Source organism: Amblyomma maculatum, chromosome 11 (genome assembly GCF_055883805.1).
Source record: "Amblyomma maculatum isolate TAMU_Amacu chromosome 11, ASM5588380v1, whole genome shotgun sequence".
NCBI classification, from domain to species: domain Eukaryota; kingdom Metazoa; phylum Arthropoda; class Arachnida; order Ixodida; family Ixodidae; genus Amblyomma; species Amblyomma maculatum.
This window is the reverse complement of record NC_139354.1, coordinates 72,104,924-72,128,801: the sequence shown is the minus strand read 5'-3', so window position 1 is coordinate 72,128,801 and position 23,878 is coordinate 72,104,924. Positions and strand designations below refer to the sequence as shown.

Below are 23,878 nucleotides of genomic sequence, written 5' to 3'. Positions count from 1 at the left end.
AAGAAAGAAGTCGCTGGAGAAAGATTTGATTTTGGGAAAGGTTGAGGGCACCGGAGAAGGGGTAGGCAGCGAACGCGGTGGTTAGATGTCATCCTTGAGGCGCTGCTGATGAAGTTATGTTATGTTAGAAAGATAGTGAGAGACCGGAAAGCGCGGCGTGATATGGTCCATAGGGTCACGAAGAGTCGGACACGACTGAACGACTGAACTGAACTGATAAATTATATATATATATATATATATATATATATATAGAGCGAAGGGTACGCTTCATTTAAAGAAACATTTTATTAGACTCGACGTTTCGATCGGAGACCGATCTTTAAATATATATATATATATATATATATATATATATATATATATATATATATATATATATATATATATATATATATATATTGTAGTGAACTACACGAGGATATACGAAGACGAGGATTAAGTAGGCGAGAACATCACGAAGACGAAGATAAGGACGACGAAGTGCCGCTGCGCTGCTCGTGCTCGCTTGTGGAGACTGAGACTGGCTGTGTTCTTGTGTGGTTCGCCGTGAAACTTCGACAGGGCTATTATCCCTGTTAAAGCACAGTAAAAACCCCCTTTCAATATATATGTATATATATATATATATATATATATATATATATATATATATATATATATATATATATATATATATATATATATATATATATATATATATATATATATTGTTGGCCTTAACAGACTCCAGTGCGCGGCATATTGGCCTGTGGAGCTATAACAAAGGCTGAGCATGTTTGCTGCGGTTTATATCTGAAACGTAGTTTGCTGAGTTGCTTCCCATCGCCAAAGTTAGTTCTGTCTCCACTGGTCGCTGTCGCCGCCTTTCAAACACAATTGGAAGATAAAACATGTTGCAATTTTTTGTCTTGGTAACCAGGCATGGTGCTCAACAGCTCGCTTTTCTTTCAAGCTGCAGTCTCAGATCTAAGCAGGCAGATAGCTCGAGAAGCAAACAAGTTGCCCTTTTAAGTCTGAACAAACTACTCGTGATATTTATTTCTAATTTAACTTTGTGCGCACCTCAAGTTTGAGTTTTATCTCCATTTCCTACTCTTCCTTTCAAGGTATGTTTCTGAGACCAAGCTTGAAATTCGTATTAGTAGTCGCTCGCCATATCTTGTTCCGAAGATAAGCAAACTGCAGTGCTTCTGCGCATGTTTTCAACCTCGGCGTTAGGTGCAACGCTTTGACGGGGGCCCAACAATAGCGAATCCCTCCGAGGGTAAAATGGAAATGATGTCAAACTGTTCTAGAACTATCATCAGTCGCCATCAACCTACGGAGGTTATACCTGAGGTGCAGCGGCTAATGTTTCGTGTCACTGGCGTCAGTCCAGGGTTAGTGTTAGTGTTCAGTGTGCTCGCGTAGGTACGTACTTGGTCCTTATATATAACGTGTTAGTGTGTATTATTATATACTCGGTACGGCTCCTGCGATAAAGACGTGAAGGCAGGAAACAAAGATTGCTGACAAATTGATTTACCTAAATAAATTGAATTTTATATTTTATTAACCTGCCGTTGTGGCTCAGTGGTTAACATGCCCAGCAATTGCTTGGAGTGCTCAGATACTGTTCGCGAGCCAGCATAATGAATGGTGATCACTTATAACGCGGAAAGGTCGGCCGCAGAGGTATGGTCGAAACTTGATGAGGGCCCATATTACCGCCAGACATTCTTTTTCAGTTGTTGAATAGTTGGTTTCAAAGCGGGTAAGTGTTCTCTCGCGTAAGCGATGACCCGTTCTGCGCCGTCTTGCCAAAGAATTAGTACTGCACCAACCCCAACGTTGCTGGCATCCGTGTGGACGTCAGTTGCAGCGTTTTCATCAAAACGGCCTAGAATTGGGGGTTCTGTGGGCGGCTGCGAAGCTCAAAGAAAGCGGCCTCTTGTTCACTTACCCACAAAAACGACGTGTCATCTCTACTCAGTGGGGTTAACGGTTCCGCGATGTGCGAAATGTCTCGTACAAAGCGTCTGTAATATCAGCACAAACCTAAGAACCGTCGACCAGCTTCCTTGTCAGTCGGGCGCCGAAAACAAGAAACGCCAGCTGTCTTTTCAGAGTCCGGGCGAACACCTTTTGCGCTGACCACGTGACCAAGGAAGCAAAGTTCCTCAAAGCCGAAGTAACATTTATACTGTTTGATTGTCAGGTTGGCGTCTCGGAGCGCTTTTAACACAAAGGGAAACCGTTCTAGGTGTTGGTCGAAGGTGATGGAAAATATGTCAATATCACCCGGTAAACCAAACACGATTGCCACTTAAAACCGGACAGAACGGTATCCATCATCCGTTGGAACGGGGCCAGTGCCGAGCGCAGGCCGAACGGTAGCACCTTAAACTCATACAAGCCATCGGGTGTTATGAAAGCCATCTTCTCCCGGTCTCTCGTATCCACCTCTATTTGCCGGTGCACACTTTTTAGGTCTAGCGATGAGAAGTATCGGGCATCTCGCAGTCGATTGACTGCGTCGTCTATGCGGGGAAGTGGGTAAGACTAAGTTAGTCTTACCCACTAAGTCACTAAGTCACTAAGTTTTAGTGACAAGATTAAGTTATCTGTAATCGACACCGAACCGCAGATTGTTGTCCTTCTTTCTGACGAGAACAACCGGCGATGTCCACGGGCTTGTACAAGGCTGAATGACATCATAGGCAAGCATTTTGGTGACCTGTCTCTGTATCTGAACTGCTGCTCGTTCCGTTGGAGAAACATGGTATGGGCGTTGGCATACGGGGCGTGTGTTTTCGTTGGAGTTCGGCCCACTTTGGAAGTCGTGGAGAAGCAGTCTGCAAATTCTGCCAAGACAGCCGAAAGCAGATCCTTCTGAGCCGGCGATAATTTGGTGTTTATTTTGACAGGTGGCAGAACGTGACGAGGTCCAGTATCGTCTGGCAGGGCTCCTTCCACGGTGCACAAATGTGGACACTCCGCGGCGTCTTGGAGGGAGGAGATCACCGTGCCTTTGATGAGGTGCTCAAATTCGTTCGAAACGTTGGTGAGCAGAATGGTATTAAAGCCAACCCTAGGTGGACGAGACCTCAGGCAACAATGAGACCCCTCTCAAGCAGCAGCGGGATATGACCCTCCGTCATGCCCTCAATGTCATGAAATATATCAGTCTGCACGCGCATCAGGACACTTCACCGTGGTGGCACCGTGACATCCTCCTCCACGATACGCAGAGCATGGCTATAGGGGTCGCGGGTGTCGAAGCGTGCCACTGCCCGTTTAGTCGAGAATGTAAGTCGTGTAGGTCGTTCACAGTACCGTTTGCCTGCAGAAAGTCGAGCCCCAGGATCAAATCTCTCGAACAGTCGCGCAAGATGACGAATTCCCTGAGGTAGACGAAACCACCGATGCCAACTCGGGCTGTGCACCTTCCGGCCGGGCTAATGAGGGCTAATAATTTCCTTCCTTTCTACTCGAACGCTTTGCCACCACCATGTGAATTTATAATAGTCGTCTTTTATGTATTAGCCCAACTGTAAACACTGATTACCTTGGTTCGCCTTCATGTTTGAGCCCCATAGGTGAGTACAGGTAGGATGCAATTGTTGTATACTTTCCTCTTGAGCGATACCGGTAAGCTGCTAGTCATAATCGGCGAGTGCTTGACAAATGCGCTCCATCCCAACCTTATGCTTCTTGTTATTTTCTTTTTTTATGGTCCGGATCTGCGGTTACTCCTGTACTAAGAATACATATTCGCCTACTACTTCCCGTGCTTTGCTACCTAATGTAAACTGCTTTTCCTTCCCGAGGTTGTTGAACATTACCTTAGTCTTCTGCATATTCAAACGTGTTTAGTATGTCAAGTTAGTTAGTTCGGGTATGAGTTGAAAAATTGTGGCGTTTTTTTTTGCTCCCTTTGTCGGGATTGCATCCCGCTGTTTCATTACCGTGTCTTCTGGCTTCCACACTTTCTGTTTTTGAAGACGTAACCAATGTCTGCTTTTGAAGTATGCAACCTGCAATTTCCTGTAGGGTTCAAAGTGCATGTATAATTTTCCTTTCTTCTTTCAGCACCTTTTTTTTCCGCTTTGAGCAACCGCTTTGCAATCCATAGAGTAATATGCACAGGTGCGTGGGCACCCATATAGGCGCACGGGCTTCCCTCGGCACTGCCACGCAGCCTAGGTACGTGACCTAAATTGGCGCGAATATTTGAGCAGGAGATCATAAAAAAACGGGTCGTTCACTGCCTACTCTCCAGCCACGTACTACATCCGGCCAATTTTAACGTTGCGAGATTTTTACATGTGTTGTCCCATAACCCCGGTACCTAATTGGCACAGAACGCAGATATGCATGCCAAATTTGATTGTCAATAATCTTTATTAAAAATTTTTATTTTAGAAAAGAAGATTTATCGGTCTTTGATTGCTTCAATGTGTTCGAATATTAGCGTCACCTAAGAGTGGCTGAAAGTTAAAAGATTGATCTAAATTCGTTTTTATATTGGAGTCTCGGCACTGAGCGATCAAGGACCATATCTTGGTATTGACAAAAAAAGTATCACGCATTAAAAATTTCAAGAACAATATTAGGATTCATATTTAACTTGAATTTTGCATTAATTGTCATTACAATGCATAAGAATTCTGTTTTGACCAACCTCGTTTGCGCTAGCTGATGAAAACCTAGTGACATAAAATTTCGCAGTAATTTCATTGTGTCAAGTAAGACAGGCAAGTAAGTTTATACCACCCACCAAGTGTATGCTTTACAAATGCTGCACAGAGTAGACAAGACCAACCGATACCTTTGACCCAGTTTGGAAAGCACTCATTGGGATGCCCTCGTGTGCACTAAGCATCTGAGAAACAGTGATTTTCGCTTTTCTCTGGTACACCTATTTCGATGTCGATAACTGAAATGTGAAGCTGTGATAGGCGCCATCTACATTTCCTATGCAAATAGTCTTTCGCGTCAAAGGGATGCTTCAGAGCTGGGCGTCGCTGCTGATTTTTAATGTAGTGCACCATTGTTTTGCTGCATTACGTTTTCAGACTTTCTACACTCACGCGGTCACACCACTTCACATCGAAAACTTTTAGTTATTGCCTTTAATAATTTTGGTAGCCGTGTGTTACTATTAGAAGCACCAAAAAAAAACAAGATGCTGTTGCAATTCCAAAGATCACGATCATTGCACGAAAATGCTTGATATTCAGTGGCGCACCGAAGCCCTGCATCCGTAGCCGCTATCGGATGAAAAAGATAAATTGAAAGTTTCTCTGAAAATTCCTAATAATATATGATCTGCTCTATGAGAATAATGAGAAACTTTTTCGTTAGTTGAACTCTCCCTCGTTTCTGAAACCATTGTCAATAATGTGAAAGCATTGAGAGCCTCGTTATGAGCGAACACCTGTCTACTACAGCTTGTGTTTTGCTAGTAGACCCGAAAGCAAAGAAATAGGCAGGCAAAGAGAGGCAGGAGAGAATGAATGGTAAAACTGTAGTGAGAGTGTAAGAGTTTAGGTGAATGGCAAATGTTAAAAACATCAACATGTACAAGCGCTGTTTCCCGACCTGGATTAGCACTAGTTCATGTCTTCATTTTCTCGATCGCACTGCATTTTCTAGCATAAACTTAAGTGAGCTCGCTAATGCACAGAACTTGTAAATAAAAAATTACTAGGGAATGTACAGTGAGTGAATGCGCGTTATGTGATCAATAAATGTTTACCAGTAGTTAGGTAATAAAGCGGAATGCCTACCCTAATTATCACAAAAGGAAGGGCTCTTGAACTGAAGATTGTGTATGAAAAAGCTATAGGTGGTCGGTTTTGAACGAAAAACGCCATCAATGGCGCCGGTGTCTTTTCGATGCTAAGAAGGTCAAGAGGCAGTAGCGCAAACATCTGGGCAGTTGAGGAGAAGAAAAAAAGTGATTATGAATAAGACACAGCGTCTAACAAGTGAACCAGTTAGTTAAAGTAATTATTTCGGTATAATTATTTCATAAAGCGAAGAATATACACTGTTGCGTATAAAATGAATCGTACTTCTAAGGAGGCAGTCAGTGACCAGATAGTGACTACTGTGTACGGCTCTGTAATAAGTGGAATGAAAGTACAGGAGAAAACAGGGAAGAATGTGCTGTAGGTAATGAAAGGAATGATACCTTGAAGTGATATAGCAAGCTAGTGGTGTCTGGTAATAAGTGACTGCTAACGACTACACTGCATGTGGTGAACAAAAAGAAAAATGCATTGGAGACAATCATGATAAAAACAAATCGCGCAAAAACAGCACACAAGTATTTATTGAAAGGTATAGAACCTTATTTCTTTAAGTATATTTTTCTCGCTATACTGTAAAAAAATAGCCAAGAGGAAAGCCGTTAAAGCACGGCTTGAGTTGTCCTTGGCCCTACTTATCAGGCACTGACCGCAGCGAGGACAACAGTAGTTAATTGAGGTTAACTATTTGTACGTGCACAACCGGGGTGCAATTTCAAGTGTATTGGCAAGAAGTGTGATGACATAAGGAGAAAAATTAAAACATGTATGACGTCAGGCGATAATCAAGCGAACACAGAATGGATTGACGCTTGACGTCTCGCCAACTAAGGCGAAAAGATACGACCGCCAAAGTTACGGGGCATAATAACTTATGGTATCAGTTTTAAACAGTTGAATGAAGAAGCGAATGCGGCTACTCGATTCTCTTAAGCGAGCTTAATAAATCTGCGCCTGCTGGATGTGCATAAGAGAGTGACGTTGTAGTACCGCATGTCGCTCTACTGGCCAGATCGCCGTGTTTGCATCTTAGCGGCGTGCCTTTGGCAGACAATAAAAGGAGATTATGAAATTTACAACTCGACGAGAAGTGATCACAGCTTTGATAATCGTATGAATAGTTCGGCGTGCTCCGAGCTTTCGTTACAAACCTAGACTCCCGCCAAGAATAAAACACAGGTTCTTAAGAGAAGCCGATTTCGTTTAAAAAATGGAAATTTATGGAAGATACAACCAAATTATACCTTTTATTAAGCTTTTCATTTATGTAACTGAAGATTTCCCGCAGAAGTGCTGGGATCACTTAATAGGTATTATTGACACCTTGTGCTATCATGATTACTTCAATATATGGTCCTAATCTGGCTTTTTTTTAACGCACAATTTTTTGAATTCGTCGAATAGGAATAACCTCTTGAGAGCATATTCTTCCTGGTGTCAGTGCTCAGTCTGAAATTGCCTATCAGAGACAAGAGCAAATACCTTTATGGTTTGATTTAGTTCGCGGGATTTAACGTCCTACAGAAACTCAGGCTGTGAGAGACGCCGAAGTGGAGTACTCCGGAAATTTCGACCAACTGGGGTTCTTTTACGTGCACTCACATTGCACTCACATCGCACAGCACACGGGCGCCTTGCTTTTCTCCTGAACGGAAAAGCGGCCGCCGAGGCCGGAATTCAATCCGGTATCATTGAGAACAGTAGTAGAGTGTAGTAACCACTGCGCTACCCCGGTGAGGGCAAATACCTTTATGTGCTCAATACTAATTGTAGGATGAACATGTAGTGCACTGATTTTTATTAACCTTAGAACTCACGATAGCGCCTTAACGCTGTTAAAAATGTATCTTTTTGTTCAGAAAACTGTGGATAAAGCACTGTATGCTGCGCACTAATCCGCCAATACATCATAGTAAAGCGGAGTTTACTAGACGCAGATTTATTTGAAATACTCGGTGCAACGTGAGTACCTTCCTCTGAGCCTAACTGGTACTTTGAATTAGCACAGCGCCAATAAAAGGTGACGCGTCGCTTCAGATGCTTTCTGGTTTTGTGTTGTAGGCGCGGTCGAGATTGTGCAGGTCAAGCATATTTGTATCTGCTTGCCTAGAGCATCAAATGCTTTTTTTTCTCTCTATTTCGCTCCTTCTATTAGCACAACAATTTCTACATGACTGCTGATTTTGCGACTGTCTGCTCAAAACGTCATTACTCTTTAAAAATAAATTAAAATTGTTTCTTAACGTGCGTGCCAGTAAACTGTCTTGTGTCACGTCCAGTTCCCATTCATTTTACCTTGGTCACTAGGCTTATTACAAATGCGTGGAGTTCGGACACAAGAATTTCAGACGTGGGTTGTTTAAGATAATATTCTGCATGGCAGGTACATTTACAATCACCCCAAGTCTCTCTCTTTCTCAGTATGATCTAACTGTTGCAATACCAAGAGTATGAAATTGATATATATAGGTGAGCATCCCGTGAGGTTTTGTTTTTAGGCTATGTAGTAAGACTGCCGGAAATAAGATTACAAGAATAGCAAACTTTCCCGAGGCAAGTTTACTGTATTAACTATTAAAAGCTCAGCTGCACCTTTCTTGTTTCGATTGAGCAAATGCCGCATTACTAATCATTCTCATGGCGCCGTCATGCGGCCAGACTGGATTAGCGACGTTTTAGATGGCCTTAACCACGCTAGTGACCCCGGCCTTCTTCGTCCTCTTCTCTCTCGAGCTCCCTCCAGCCTTGCCGCGTACCAGTGCCGCGTCACTGTGAATTAACCCACTTTTAACCTTCTGGCTGTTTGACGGTGACATTTGGTGGAGGTGCTGGGTGTCGTGAGCAAGGTTGTACAGCAGCTATGTGGACGTCTCAAAGCTCGTTCCATTCTTTGGTGCAGATTCTGCCCTTGGCGCCATTGATCGACCTTGGCCACGATGTATGAGTAGTTTAGGTGAGGGAACGGCGCGGGCGAGCCGCTATATAGAGGAGAGGCCAAAAATTTGCTTCCGTGGAGCTTCAACAGATGGTGCTAGTAACTGTTGCCCGTTTTGGCCTTTCGCGCGCGCTTTGAGCTATTAGAGTTTTCTGTTTCTCTTCTGCGGCTTGCTCCTGCAATCGTGTTGATGTTCATTGAAATCTGAATCTCTCTGATCAAGTTATTGTATTCGGTGGCGTCAGAGTGAAATGCTTTCTGCCCTTTTGTTAAAGCGGCTAGAAATCATGCACGGAGAATTATTTGCTTTTCAAGGCACCGGACGACGAAGCAAGTTTTGAAGCTTGGCGGTGAGCAACACTCCGCAAAAATCGTTTGCTGTAAGTAATGAATCGTGTTTGCGGAAGACACTTTGCTCCCCACTTAATGTTGAAGACGTGGGCAGCGAAAGCTGATGGCCTCGTGTTAATGTCCGGGAAGAAAAGAGCGGGCCTCACAAAATACGCTATTTCGTCTATATTCGAAAGGGCGCTGAGCTACCTCTTCATGCAAATCTAGAGTCCTCGCATGAGAGCCAAGCGACTGTATATTGTGCCGTATCTTCAGCCTCTCAAAATAGCGGTAGTGTCGACGGATCAACGTTGCTAGCAGACAAAACTCTCCCTCCGACAACCGCTCCCCATGAAAACAACGTTGCGCCATTCTGAGAGACTGTCACGGACAGCTCACAAATTGCAACGCTCTTCAATGAAGCGGGAAGAATTTGCCTACCACCAACTTCATGGGCAGTGCATCGAATCAAAGCTGGAGGGGTGAGGGGTGGGTGAGGGATATTGTATTTATTGATGCACAGGTAGCACACAGACAAAAATACGGTGCTTCGGAAATTTTCAACAGAAAGAAAGCATGTGAAGACTGACCACACAGTAATAGAGTCGAATGATGAGCTAATTGGTCAACCATCTCTTGGAACAAGGCAGCAGAGCAGGTAACAACAACAGAAAGCGCAAGATGCACACACACGCAGACAAGGACAATGCTGCAGTGACAACCTCTTCTTCTTCTTCTTTGATATTTGGCACATACCCACGAAGGGGGATTGGCCAGGGTTCAGTGTGGACTGTCAAATGTCCTACACAAACTGAATTAGTGTATTAAAGTAATTGACAACTAAACAAAAAAATAAGATTTAAGATCACTAAAGTTATTGAAGGAAAAAATATGAAGCAAAAATTTGTAGTTTTGTAAATTTGGAATGCAATTAGCAAGGAAATCTGTCCGTAGCTGTGATGTAGTTATGTAAGTACTGACAAATTTGAGGCACCGAAGGAGAGTAGAAGCGGGACCGACAACGTAAATCCCAAGCGCGCAATTGGAGTTTCTAAATGCACCCTCCTCTGATGTGAAAACCTTCGGCAAGCAAGAAGGAGGTAATCAATATTTTCAATTTCACCGCAAGCCTCACAAAGGTTTGTGGGGCCGATCCCGCATCTACATAAATAAAGATTTAGGCGAGGAATCCTGCATCTCAGGAGAGTCATCGTTACCTCACAGTGCCGTGATTTACATGCTAGAACTTTCCATGAGTATATGAGAGGCTGGTATTTGGCTGTAGATAGCAAAGAATCATTGCATGTAGCGGCTAGGTATTGATATCGCTGTAAACGTGACATTTAAAAAATGGTGATATTAGGGATGGTACATGAAACAGATGCATCAAGAGCTGATTTAGTGACAACTATATTAACTGAAAACCGCAGATCTTCTTCCTTCACTTCACGTCTGCAGCCAACTTCTTTCTTGTCGTTAACATCCTGCCGGTTTTCGCAAAACTTCTACTTCCTTCTTCAACAAAACCACCGATGGCATGCTGACACATTGGTCTCCTAAGTCACAGATTGCCTATGATTCATAAATCTCTCTAGCTAACTTGCCCTTCATCCTTTTCATAACCTTAGCATTGTGAAGGTCAGCCAGACATTTTTGATCTCTACAATCAACGCAGTCTTTGTAGTGCACAGCCAGATTTGTGCAAGACTTCTCCGATATTGCCTTAGCGTGCTCTCTAATCCTTTCATTGAGGCATCTTTCTGTCTGTCTAATATATTTCTTTCCACAATACAAGGGAATCTCATAAACAAGCCCATGAATACACTTAGAGTACCTTGTCCGGTGCAAAGTTTTGCATCCAGAGTTGAAGTCCTGGTTGCTAACCTGCACACACATCCCTTTAACTCTGTTTGGTGCCGTCGGAATAATCCGGATGCCATGTCTTTGACCAATCTTCATTAGATTATGGATGAAGCCATGCATATATGGTGCCACTGACCACTTGTTTCCTTGAGTAACGTTTTCGTTTTGAATCCTATGCTTGATCGGGAGGACAATGCTTTCGATTATGCTACACAGCAAATGCTCAGGGTACCCTGCCTCCAGAAGCCTCTCAGTCTGGCTTAGAAAACTTTTTTTAACATGGTGGTGGCATGATTTGTTGAGAGCCGACGTCAATGCAGCCTTCGCAACACCTTTTTTTACTGTCTTTGAATGTTGGACATGTACACAAGAAACTGCTTGTTTTCTCTTGGCTGGTAAGTCCAACATGAGTGTTCTGGTAAGAATTCAAGACTCAAATCCAGGAAGCGCAAAACACCTTGCTTTGGAAGTTCCCAGGTGAATCTTAGATCAGGGCAACTTTCTTCAAACACATCAAGGGCTATGTATTTTAGTTGATCAGTCGCCTTTCCTTTCTCTAAATCACACAATACCAAAAGGTCGTCAACGTAACGAACTATCTTTACAATGCCTTTATCTTTAAAGCCTTCAGAATCCTTCTGTCACATGCGGCTACGTACACATTGCTCAGAACGGGAGCAACTCTCGAACCTATGCATAGACCACTCCTTTGTACATACAATATTCCATCATTGGATGCACAAGTTGACTTGAGATAGGCTGCAATCAATTCCAAAAATGTATCCACAAACACCCCCGCTGAATTCTGGGAAACAATAGCCTGCTTCTCAATCGTTTCTAAGAGATGTGTGACCGACAGTTCCTGTGTATGTCATTAGCAGGCGTTTGTATTGTGCTGCTTTCGGTATAAATTTGATTGCCGCATCGCCATCTTAAACTGAAGGCACGCTCAAAACTATTGATAGCCTTAATGTGTGCCTGGAAGGGCAGAGTTTGAAGGACTTCCCTATTGTGGATCCTGAGTGCGCTTCCGTCCACTGCCAAAAGAGATGGAGGCACAAATGCCTACTATTTTCACCTGGAGGTGTGATATGCCATCGCTGCCGTAGTCTTACCGACACTTGAGGTTGCACGCCGACTGCCATAAGAGTGAAAACGGAGCGACCATTGAGGCGCATCAGGAACCGTGCGGCCTTCCCAACAGCAGAAGCTCAACCGTTTTGCGCCGTACAAAGTCATCGTTGCAGCAGACACGAGAGCAATTTATGAAGCGTAACAAGGCCTTGATTAAGCAGATACAAGACACCAGGATAGATGTAACAAAACTGCAGTAAGAAGACGTCAGAAGTAAAGTGCATGCCCTGAATATTCCACCAGCGCAGCTGCTTTTGCAGAGGAATGTACTTCAGCTGCCCGGAGCGCAACAAAAAGATACCGGCGATACACAGGTGACTAGATTCTGTTTTGCCTATTGCTTAACATGCGCAGCACTGCTTCGTACGCTTTTTTAGGAAGCAATACTTTGCCTTTGCCATGCGTTAGTACTGTAGCAAATAGGCATGGTGGGCCTGAAATATGGTTTTGACGATAACTTCTTTGAAGCCTTTAGGGTAAAAAATTTATAAGAAGTCTTTCTTTCCAGCGCCGAGGAATGTTGATAATGGATGAAGTTCAAGTAAGAAAAGAACTGGCTATGAACTCCAAAACAATGACCTACACTGGTCTCGTCGATGATGGGAAGAGCGACAACCAAAGCAGTGAGCATGCTGATCATGGGCCTTGTTTTTGCATGTTTGCCTTTAGGCGAACATTATTAACCGCGAGTGGCTGTGTTTGCATCGAAGGGGTCAACAAAAGGAACGCTCGTGGCTCAGCTTTGTACATTTAGGGAAGGCCGGCTTGTTTGTTGACAGAGTTGAGTGCGATGGCGACTGGTTGCGACACAACCAGCTGCCATTAACTGCATTCAATCATCGCCTTGACGGCTTCGAGGATGGTTCACGTCAACAAAGCTTAATATTTCTTGGCATCGCAGATAGCGGTCCAAAACCTGGGCGGAGTCATAAGACAGAAATGTGAGAAATTTTAAACTCTGCTTTGAACCTAAATTTGATTCAAGTGAGAAGTGCATTTCTAGAGCCCATAGACTTGGTAAATATACCTCTGAAAAATATCTGTCAATGATTGTTCGGTTTATGCTATGCTCGCCTCACGTAGTAAATTTGAGGATAACGAAATAGCAGTTTAAGCCACAAGTTAAGCAGTTAAAGTGACAGAGAAATAGCAGTTAAAGCGACATTTCAGTAAAGCAGCAAGAGCTTTGAGAAAGAAGGCATGCGCCTTTGGTAAAAATAGCGGCAACTCATATTCAGTGTGTTACAGCAAGTTGTCCATGGACAGGTGCTTTGTACATTCGTCAATTGCAGACAGTCTTTCTCAACAATCTACTGTTGAATTACTATTGAGCCTACTATAGTTAGTGTGGTTCCTGGCCAAAACACAATGCTATTTTTACAGCGCACGTACTAATTGGTACCAGTTGTCATAAATTGTAAATATTGTATTAAAACGTTACAAGCATTATGAAAAAAGAACGCGATGTCTTATCCACGGTTTGCGGCAATTACTCAGCTGATATTTTCTATTTACGGGGACCGGGTTCAACCATCACGGCTGTGACGTACGCCATATCTGTGTGCAGCATTTTTGCAAAAAACACACGGCCCAATGCGTTTGCTCTTAAATGTTTTAGCGGAGCTCATTGCAGATTTCCATTGTGAGAAATGCCGTAGGGCACAGAAAAACTGTCCGGGTCTTTAGCGTTCACAGATTGCAGGGCTAACAAGCGGCCATTTTGGGCTATATATTTTGTCAAATGTAAGACATATCACTCGAGATATCTGAGATCTTGTGTCTGGACTAAGTTCGGAGCTTTGTGCGTTTGCAAAAAGAAGGCTCCTTGTTTTACTTTTATAGTGTTTCATCGTATTTGAGACGTTTATTTGTTTAGCACATGTTTCATTGCCTAAAAATCGTAAATGCAACAAATATCTACCGGCGGGTCACATTCCTGAATTTTTATTTCTGTGCACCGCGCAAGAATTTTGAAAGGCTATAAAGGTGCCTTGATTTGGAGCTTTCATGACTGGAACATGAATAATATAATAAAGAAGCTTAAATTCCCTTCATCTATAAAACATGAGCGCAGTGTATGAGTAAGTGAGCTAACGAATGTAGTGGAACTCATTTACAATAAAGCTTTTTTTCTCTACAAGCCAGCTTGATGCCCTCTCTAGTACTCTTTCCACTAGACGCATGATACATCGTGCATTTACTACGAGATGCGTCGATTTTTTATCATTTTTTTTATATCACAAGTCTGAACCATTGCCCTGGGGAGGCATAATTTATGACGAGAACAATGCCCTTGTAAATGAAGGTCTGAAAGCTTTACATTAGGACTAAAATTTCCTCACAACACGTAGTCATCCACCGAGCGTTCCAAAATTGAATTTAAAATAGAGATTACTCATAACTACACCAGTTCTGTGAAAAAAAATACCTTAATTAAAAAGTTCGCCGAAACATTTTATTCACATTCCCGATATAAACATGCGCTCTATGGCTCCCCCGTACGCTGCCTACAAAATGAATGAACAGTGCAAGTTCGCATTCCTCGTAACTTGTTTTTTGTATCTAGCTTTCTCCACTGGTTATGCCTCTGATGTTGACCGCCAAGTCGATATGACTACTGTGAGTTAACATTTATTTTTTAGCGAGATGATCGTGCTTAACCTATAAACAAAAGCTACCACTAACTCTAATTATCGGTCAAAACTTACACTAACTGAAGTTCTTCGGTGACAGCGCCTAAAGGTAAACAGAACCCCGCGGAATCTCGCGGTAGCCGCTTACTCTTGTCAAGTGGTGAGATAATTTTAGCGGACGCACTCATGGACGGACGGACTAACACTCACGAGCCTGTAAATGTGTTTGTGCTCGCTTCAAGCGTAATCGCTAAATACATACGTGTCTCCATAGCGTTATGGAATTCTTGGACGCACTCGGTATAAAACAAGGCGAGCATAAATAAGGACCGTATTCTTAACCTGAGACTTTGTTCATCTTAATGCAAAACCCTGCCACAATAATTGGACCATAGCCTTCTATTCATTTAAACAGACTGCTAATAAATCGTAATGAACTTTTCTTTGGGCAGGTTGTTATACATCGCCCTATTTCTCCTTTCTGAAATGTGTCAACGTTAATTGCGGTTCGGTATATTGAAAGCCTCTCGTCACAAGAACCTATTATTTCAAATAATTTCTTCTTTGTTGTCATAGAAGAAACACTCTTGTCAATAGCAACATGCAGTGGCCACGTCCCCCCCTCCCCCGCCAAGTTCATCACACTCTCGATAAATTAAATTATAAGTTTTGAAGTAGGCGCTAAGTAATATCAGTAGAAAACAGACATGAATATACTAAGTAGGATAGAGGTTGATGAGCCCCGCCGTTGTAGTGTGTTCGTTAGGGCGCTCGAATACATGTGCCCAAGGATCCGGGATAACCGGTATTGAACACCGGTCGCGGCGGCTGCTTTACGGTGGAGGAGACCAGCTATGCGCCCATGTGCTGTGCGATGTCAGTGCACGTAAATAAGTTCAGGTGGTCGGAATTTCCGGAGCCCTCCACTGTGACCTCTCTCATAACCTAAGTCGCATTAGAGACGCTAGAGAGAGAGTGAAATAACATTTATTGCACCGGTCAAAAGGTTGGTGAGGATCCGAGGCGAAGCTCTGTCCCAACCATGTCCTCCCCCTCAACCGTCGACATGGATCCCTTAGATCTTAGCAGCGGCCAGGGCAAGACGGATGACTTCTCGTTGCCCTTTTTCGTCCTGCTTGAGAAGCGCTAATCTTTCTGGACAATGAAGTGCAGTGCAGGTCGATAGCGGTTATCACTGTTGTTTTGCTGAACGTGCCCAATGCTTGCCTGGGATCCAAAAATTAGGCCATATCGTTTTCCCGAAATTTCGCAGTGTATTGTTGCCTTTTGAACTGCGTTGAGACATTTCTTTATCAACTCCGCCGGCGATTGTTTATGCATAAGGAAAACGATTTATTCCATACGATCAGCTTGGACACAGTATATGATTAAGTAAAAACTGTCTCAAAAGGTTCCAAAATTTTATTTAAGTGACATTTTTCTTTATGACTGCGTTTGCTTCCTTGAGAAGGCGAGGGCCGCGGTACTACACGCAGTTCTAGAGGTCTTTTCTGGTTCAAAGCGCAACTAGTTTGAGACACACCGGTTGCTGTTAAGAAAGACACACCTAGGTATAGAACCTGGACCAAGCAGATTGTACGTAGCTGTCGTGCGTTCGTTTCCTGAGGAGGAGGGTCTCATCAGAGCGCCGTCTTTAAGCCGAATGCCCCACTGCTGCTGTGAAAGTGGAAGAGGAAGAATGGCCTCTGCGCTGTGGCTACTCTAGTGATTCTCCCCCGCCGTCTCCGCAGTAGCTCCGACAGTACGAGGAGAGTAGGGGACGGATGCCAGCTGGCTACGGTAGAGCACGGAAGGTTGTTCGCCGTGTAGGGGTTAAATAATTCACCGATTCGCCGCAGGCTCAAAACGGACACTGTTTCACATTCCACGTTGTCTGTTCGCATTAGTTCGCCATTTTAGCCCGTTAGGGTTTCTGTTTTGAAGTGTGCGACGAGTGAATTTGGTTGAATACTGCAAAATGTCAAGTAACTGCCGGCTCCAAAGAAGACACATGACGCGTGTGCAGGAGTGGAAGGCACTTGTTTATTTTTATGTATTCGAAGTAAAAAAGGCCCTATTTCGAGGGGATTATATACGTGGGAAGCAACAATACAAAACTTTCCGCTGAACCTAACACGGCAACAAAAAAGAACGTAATAAAATAAAATCAATGACAAATGCAATCCCATATTTCTTTAAAAAATAATTGCTCAAAATGTCCCTGCAAAACTACCTTGGAGAAGTGTGGAGTAAAGACAAAGTACCATCTGCCACTGCATGTTTTCCGATCAAGCCATCTGTAATCTATGCTGCGAGGACGCCTCACTGAGTATAACACGACCGCTAGTAAATCACCGATCATTTGAACTAATTACGTCATTCGGCACAGAGGAGTGGATGACAGCTAGTGCGGTGTTGGCGGTTGAAATGGAACAAGAAATGCGCTTCAATTTCAGACCTTGCGAATTTCTAATCACCGGTCACATTTTACTACTCTATAAAGAACGAACATTTTGAAAAATTGCAAACGAGCTTTTGTATCACCTGCAAGCAACCAAACACGGGAAAAGAGTTTATTCAATAAATAATGAATGACATCGAATCCAATTTATGGGCTTCTACATAGAAACAACGCCTTTTTCGAAGACGGTCGCGTTCGGCATATAGTTTTTTTTTTTTTTTGTAGCTGGGCCAAATCAGGACACAGAATGATTGTACAGACTCTTTAAAAAAACCAACACAGGAAGCTGATGTATTCATGCCAGCGTCAAGGAGGGCAGCAGTCTACAACTGCTAGGGCACCACCTGCGCATGCTCGTCATATAAAAACAGAATATTGTACCTCTCGCTAGTATGTGAACAATGGAAGCAGCACTGCTTTTAGACCCATACAGCACTCTGCTTTTTGTTGTTTCAAAGCTGTTAACAGAAAATATTTACCACAGCTCTGAAAAAATCCTCGAGGCAATTTTTGTCACCAAAACATGGCGGAATGTGTTTCACGAAGTTTATTCCTTTACGAAGCGATTTGATCAGTTTACTTTATACAGCGTAAAAAGAGTGTCATATATAAAAGTGAATACTACTAAAAGCATGAAAAACGAAGCGAATTTACAACAGAAGGCTGAATGAAGGGACGCTTCACTAACGCGACTCTTCCCTCCCGCTTAGAAGACTAATTATTGTAGAATAATTAAGGTCGATAATTAACGGATGACTTTGTGGAACTCACCTGAATTTTATAACGACCTAACAAATGCTGAAAATGAGAAAAATGTCATGAAACTGTTCTTTTTTTACATATTTGTAATCATCTTGCTTGATTGTCTGCGCTGAGCTAGATATGTTGCATTTATTATACGATGTTTTTATAGTCTACCTAAGCGCACCTTTGAATCTGGCTAGCTTTGAGGTTCTCTCGATGAGATCATTTGCTATTTCGTTGCAATAGCCATATTAAGAGTGGGAAAGCAGTCTCTACCACCGAAAGGACCAGTTTTATATTTCTCTCAGAAGCCCGCCGGAAAACAATACTCGCTATCTATAAAATATTCCAGTCAGAACGATTATCCGGTTAAGTAGCAGCTTCCTGTAGAGCTACGGGTGAAACGTAGGAGAGCAGTGTGGTAAAATGGCCTTATTTTTTCTTCATGCCAGAACCTGACAATAAATCATAGCCTCTCTAAATTACGCTGGTGTCTTAGGTCGCGGCTGCCATAGCAACCAATATGTCCTTCTTGGTAGTTAATTTTTTTTAAAATTCTATTCTTCGTAATAAACAACATTACCAAATATACCCGCAGCGAACTTTACGCACTTTAAATGATAAAATATGAGAAATTTCTCTGATGTGTTTACCAATCAAAAATAATATGAGTGATATAGCTATATTGCACCCCAACATATCCTTAGAAACTTTATTGGTCATTTTATGGGACAAATTTTTCTCATTGGTACAATTTTTTTTGTCAAAAAGAAAAGTTGCGGGCACACAAAGAATATTTTAATATTTTACAGACTATATATTTAGCTACACTGCACTGCTTCAAAAAGTCTAAGGGGAAACGCTGATCTCTGCTTTCGTTACAAAAATTCCATTACATAATCAGTGTGAATTGGTCGAAGACTTCGGCTATTCCTGTGAGACATTTGAGGCCACTACAACCGATGGATACGTTCTCGAAATAGACAGAGTGCGAAGGACCAGGAGAATTCAACGACGGCAACGAAGCTGAAACCCATCCTGCTGGTACCAGGGTTATTCTGCGAATCTGGCGTATGGTTCCTCAACTTCCCGCAGCAAAGCCCAGGTGACTGGACATTTGCATTCCAGCAAATTGTTTTCTTTCAGACATAATCTGCAAGTATCGAACTGCAAAGACCTGCCCGAAATTGGGCTTAGAAAAAGAGTGGGCTTCAAAAAATGTGAAGCATAACGGGTTCACAAAAATATTTGGTGTTTGACAAAATTACCAATCTTGCACGTAAAAGAGGCCTCAGCTTGTGAGGTGAATATAGTTTTTGAGTAATATGGGTGGGATGTTTATCCTTTATTGTGCCTCGCCAGGATGACAGTGGCAGCGAGTACACGGGCTGCATTTGCACTTCTAACTTGCAGAATCCGTGAGACGATCATGTCCAACTCCCAAAGGCGCTGTCCTTCTGAGAGAGCAATAACGTGAAGAATGCTGTTTTCGGCATACGCGTAAATTAATATGATTTGGCACCAGCGTTCTTGCACACCTGCGACAGCTGGGTATGGGGCATTGATTAGATATTGCTGGCTAACACGGACACCAATTGCTTTAAGTAGTGCTTAACAAGAAAAATAAATCCATATTATAAATAAGAAGCTGCAAAGCGAGTACCATTTACAAGTGCATGAGTAGAGGCCCGTCTTCATGAAGCAGAACACAAATCAAAATTCAAAAAGTGAGAATGAAATGTAGTTGAAAGAAACAATGATAATAATAAGGAAACGTTAAGCAAAACATTTAGATATGCCAGCAAAATGCGGCACCAATATTGAGGCTAGAAAATATTGAAAAACGCCGTGACATGATATGTAAATGAAAAGATACTGAGGTGAAAACTGGTCTAATGGATGGAAGAAAATCGCCTATAAATATACAAATGGTAAAATAAGAATTTGCGGCCTGTTTTAGAGCAATAATTTTAATTCAAAAACCAATAATATAATAGGATATTGCCCCCCATAGGCCATTGGTTCCGTAGGGTGTTTGGTTCTATGGAGGTGTTGGTAAGGCTCTTGGTCTGCGTATGCGTTGGTTCGTTGCGAATTGTACTGCAGCAGCTGCCCTGGAACACGCAACTTAAACAAAAGCGAGCGCAAATATTTCAAATTAGAAATTATATTTTATTTTCCATGCTTACATCAGTTCAGTTCAGGCGTTCAGTCGTGTCCGACTCTTCGTGACCCTATGGACCATGTCACGCCACGCTTTCCGGTCTCTCACTATCTTCTTAACATCACATAGCTTCATCTGCAATGCCTCGAGAATGCCATCTAACCATCGCGTTCGCTGCCTACCCCTTCTCCGGCGACCCTCAACCTTTCCCAACATCAAATCTTTCTCCAGCGACTCCTCTCTTCTCATCAGATGACCAAAGTAGCTGAGCTTTAACTTTAGAATTTGACCCTGCAATGAGCAGTCAGGGTTTATGGTCGACAATATCGACTGATTTGATCTTCTGGCAGTCCAAGGAACTCTTAAGAGTCTTCGCCAGCACCACAATTCAAACGCGTCAATTCTTCGACGGTCAGCCTTTTTCACAGTCCAACTCTCGCATCCATACATCACTTCACATCACGCATCCATACATTCTTCAAATTGCATAGCCCTGATTTTGTGTTAATGACTCGATAAAGCAGCAGGTGTGTTTACGCTTCAGATCAGACGATGCCAGGAAGTTAGCAACATGGAAAAAAGTCGTTTTCTGGAATACATGCACCATTACACTACTGTACTGTAATGATGGACAATTTTAAAAGCAGCCACCTAGGAGCAACATATACAGCGGGAATTCATACAGGGCAGGTCAAGTGTTGTAGAAGCATGTGGTCTCTAAGGCGCATTTTTCCTTAACGGTGGTGACAAATCGAACAGGCGAAACGTTTTAGGCACTTACATGCTGAGTAAGCAATGCACATTGCATCAAAAACCACATACAAGCAATACATTTCGTTCAATCAAAAATGAAAAACTCATTCCTAAGAGAAGTGTGAGTTCTCAGAGGAATGCCTCGTAACTACGAGCATAACCAGTGAGGTTGTGCGAAAATGTGCAAGTCAGGCCTGGCTGCTTTGTGCCACGCACTATCGTCTTAGCTGGGATGCTACTTGAAATGAATCAGGCCTGAAGACCACCCTACTCATTGTAGTCTTGACAGTGCAACGATAGCGCACTCAGTAGCCATTCAATAAAGTGAGCAGCTTGATAATACTACTGCACAGTCACAAGAATTGCATTTCTTGGTTTTGAGAAAAGTCCCACTAAGATGGATGACTACTGCGTCTCTTATAGCCTGAGTTGCTTTGGGACGTTAAACACCACAAACCAAGCAACTATCAGTTCCGTACGGATGACAGTTTAGTCGTTAATGATAATTAACATGTAAAATTACAATATAGGCTGCATATACCAAAAAAATCAGGGTCTCTAAACTCTGATGCACATGAAGTTTCCTGGTACAGAGCAAACGAATTAGTATAATATTTCCAGCTGTTTGTCCATCGACGTGTGTTTGAGGGAATACAAATGAAATCACAATTTATTTCTCCTCAGTAGACTGTTCCCTATAGGTAGGATCAGAGGAGACGAAAACCAAATCGGTCTGTATGTACCGGAAGGAAGCAGTTTATTGTCATGCAATATTCAGTTTCATCTCTATGCTTTGAGCGCTAACAGAAGTATCGCTGGTCAGGTCAGGCAAAATATAGTGCGTTTTCAAACAAATATTTCTTCTAACCTACCTCTCCATGTCATCCACAAAAATTATGTTCGTTGATAACAAAACTGCCTAATATATTTCCCGATTTCTGCTGCAGGTTTCCTTTTGGCAGACCGTGGCTATGAAGTTTGGGCTATGAACCCAAGGGGTGTAATATTCCGATCACATCACCTTAAACTCCGCCAGGAAGAAGATCGATACTGGCAGTTCAGGCAAGGCGTTTTTTCATTGTTGCACTGTTGGTCGAAAAGCCCGAGCTTTTCATCTTCAAAATTATTGCTGTTAATTAGGCTTTCCTTAACGACACGTAGAAACGGCGGATATTTTTCAGTCATCAATTTTATTAGATCAAGGACAAACACCACTGTTGTCTGTTGTAACCATTGGGCTTATTCTTACTGATCAATCTAACTGCAAGATGCTGTGGAGCTGATAATGCCTTTAGGCTAAAGCGCAACAGATAGGGAAATAAATTTCAATTCGATAACTGTCTTCATTAAATCTCCTTTGGGGTAAGGAATGAGTGCAGTGAGGCTCTAAAAATGCAGACAAAGAAATAATGGGAAAGAGTGATGCCGCAACGTTCCCTTGGCAATAACTTTAATAAGAGGCATCAGCAATGCGCACTGTCATTGCCGTCGTCTTATCACCGAGTCAACCTCAAACCCGGTCTCTTTCGGTAGCACGCTGTTGTTTTGTGATTCTGAGAGACTTAATCTTTGAACAAAAAAAAAAGAAAACTCGTCGGGTGATTGGAGCGTTTTGCCAATTTTTTTACATGAAAAAATAGATTAGAGAGTACACAACTACAACTACCAGTACGTTTTTCAGACCCGAGACCGTGGCCACTGAAATGCAAGGAATATTTCTCCTCTTCTAAAGCAAATAAAAAACAACACTGCACAGAAGCCATTTTTCACGGGCTAGCACAGTATCGAGGTAGTAGTCTGGCCCTTCGTTGCGTTATTTCATACCGCGGGAGCCGCGAGAAGGGAGGAAGCTTTCACTTTTCTATAATGCGCGAGAAGCAATGAAGACGGATTTTTGACCTTAGTAACAAATGTAGGAAAGGGTTCATAGCTTCGATAGCACAAGACAGCGGCCTGTCCGCTTTACCTCGCCGGGGTAGTGCAGTGTTTACGGCGCTCGACTACTGTTCCCAAAGACGAGGGATCGAATCCCGGCCTCGGCGGCCGCTTTTCGATGGCGGCGAAAAGGAAGGCGTCCGTGTGCTGTGCGATGTCAGTGCACGTTAAAGAACCCCAGGTGGTCGAAATTACTCCGTAGTCCACCACTACAGCTCAGCCTTCTCTCTCTCCACTTTAACTCCCACCTTCCTCCCTTCCCTTAAGTCACGGGTCAGGCGTCCACAGAAACAAGTGTGACACCTATTATTAATAATGATTGGTTTATTGGTTATACATACTATTATTATTATTATTATTATTATTATTATTATTATTATTATTATTATTATTATTATTATTGTTGTTGTTGTTGTTGATGTTATTGGAGATGCTCAGAGTCGAATCCATGCTCTTCAGTTCAGCAGATGAAGTGTTTTAACCACCGAGCCACAGGATTTGTGCTCTCGCTCGTGATAACCAAATTCGATTAAGGTTAAACATCAGCTATTCTCCCAAATGGCCTCCCATGCATGGTCAACCGCGTGACCTCAAATATCCAGCTTTCTCTTTCACACTAGGTCAATGCGCAAACCATGGTTAAAAGTACGCCGTTTTGACACAGTAGCTCCCTGATGGCGCCACGTGCACAATACCTGAACTGTTGCTTCCCCTGCTTTTGCACAGTGTTCGGTTTATTAGAGACAATCCTGTAAGTTTTCTGTTCGAACTTCGGTTGGTGAGATATGCAGCCGTACATTCTTTATACTATGCAGAAGGGTGAGTTTTACATTCTACTTTCACTAACAACGTCCGTCTCGACAGCATTTGAATGCTGGCACTCTGTATTATACCTGCGAGCTTGAAATCCTTAAGCGGCCGCGAAAGGCTCTTTTCTTTAAAAAATATCATGGCAAAAGGTAAATATTTAACTCGCAACTGTTAGGGAGCTTTTTGCACCGAAACCATACCGTAGTCGGCGGTAGCATCCGTCGGAAGTGATTCGAGCACAGTAACTACAAGCAATTGTCGGAAACAAAATTTCGTAATGGATTGAACCTAGATCCAATGCTTGCTAGACGGATGCGG

The 23,878-nt window shown here is 42.8% G+C and overlaps 1 pseudogene; it reads left to right on the top strand.

The window, feature by feature from the left end:
* Positions 1 to 12,586: 12,586 nt before the first annotated feature.
* Positions 12,587 to 23,878, top strand: part of LOC146174144 (lipase lipl-1-like) — a 36,693-nt pseudogene continuing 25,401 nt past the window's right edge.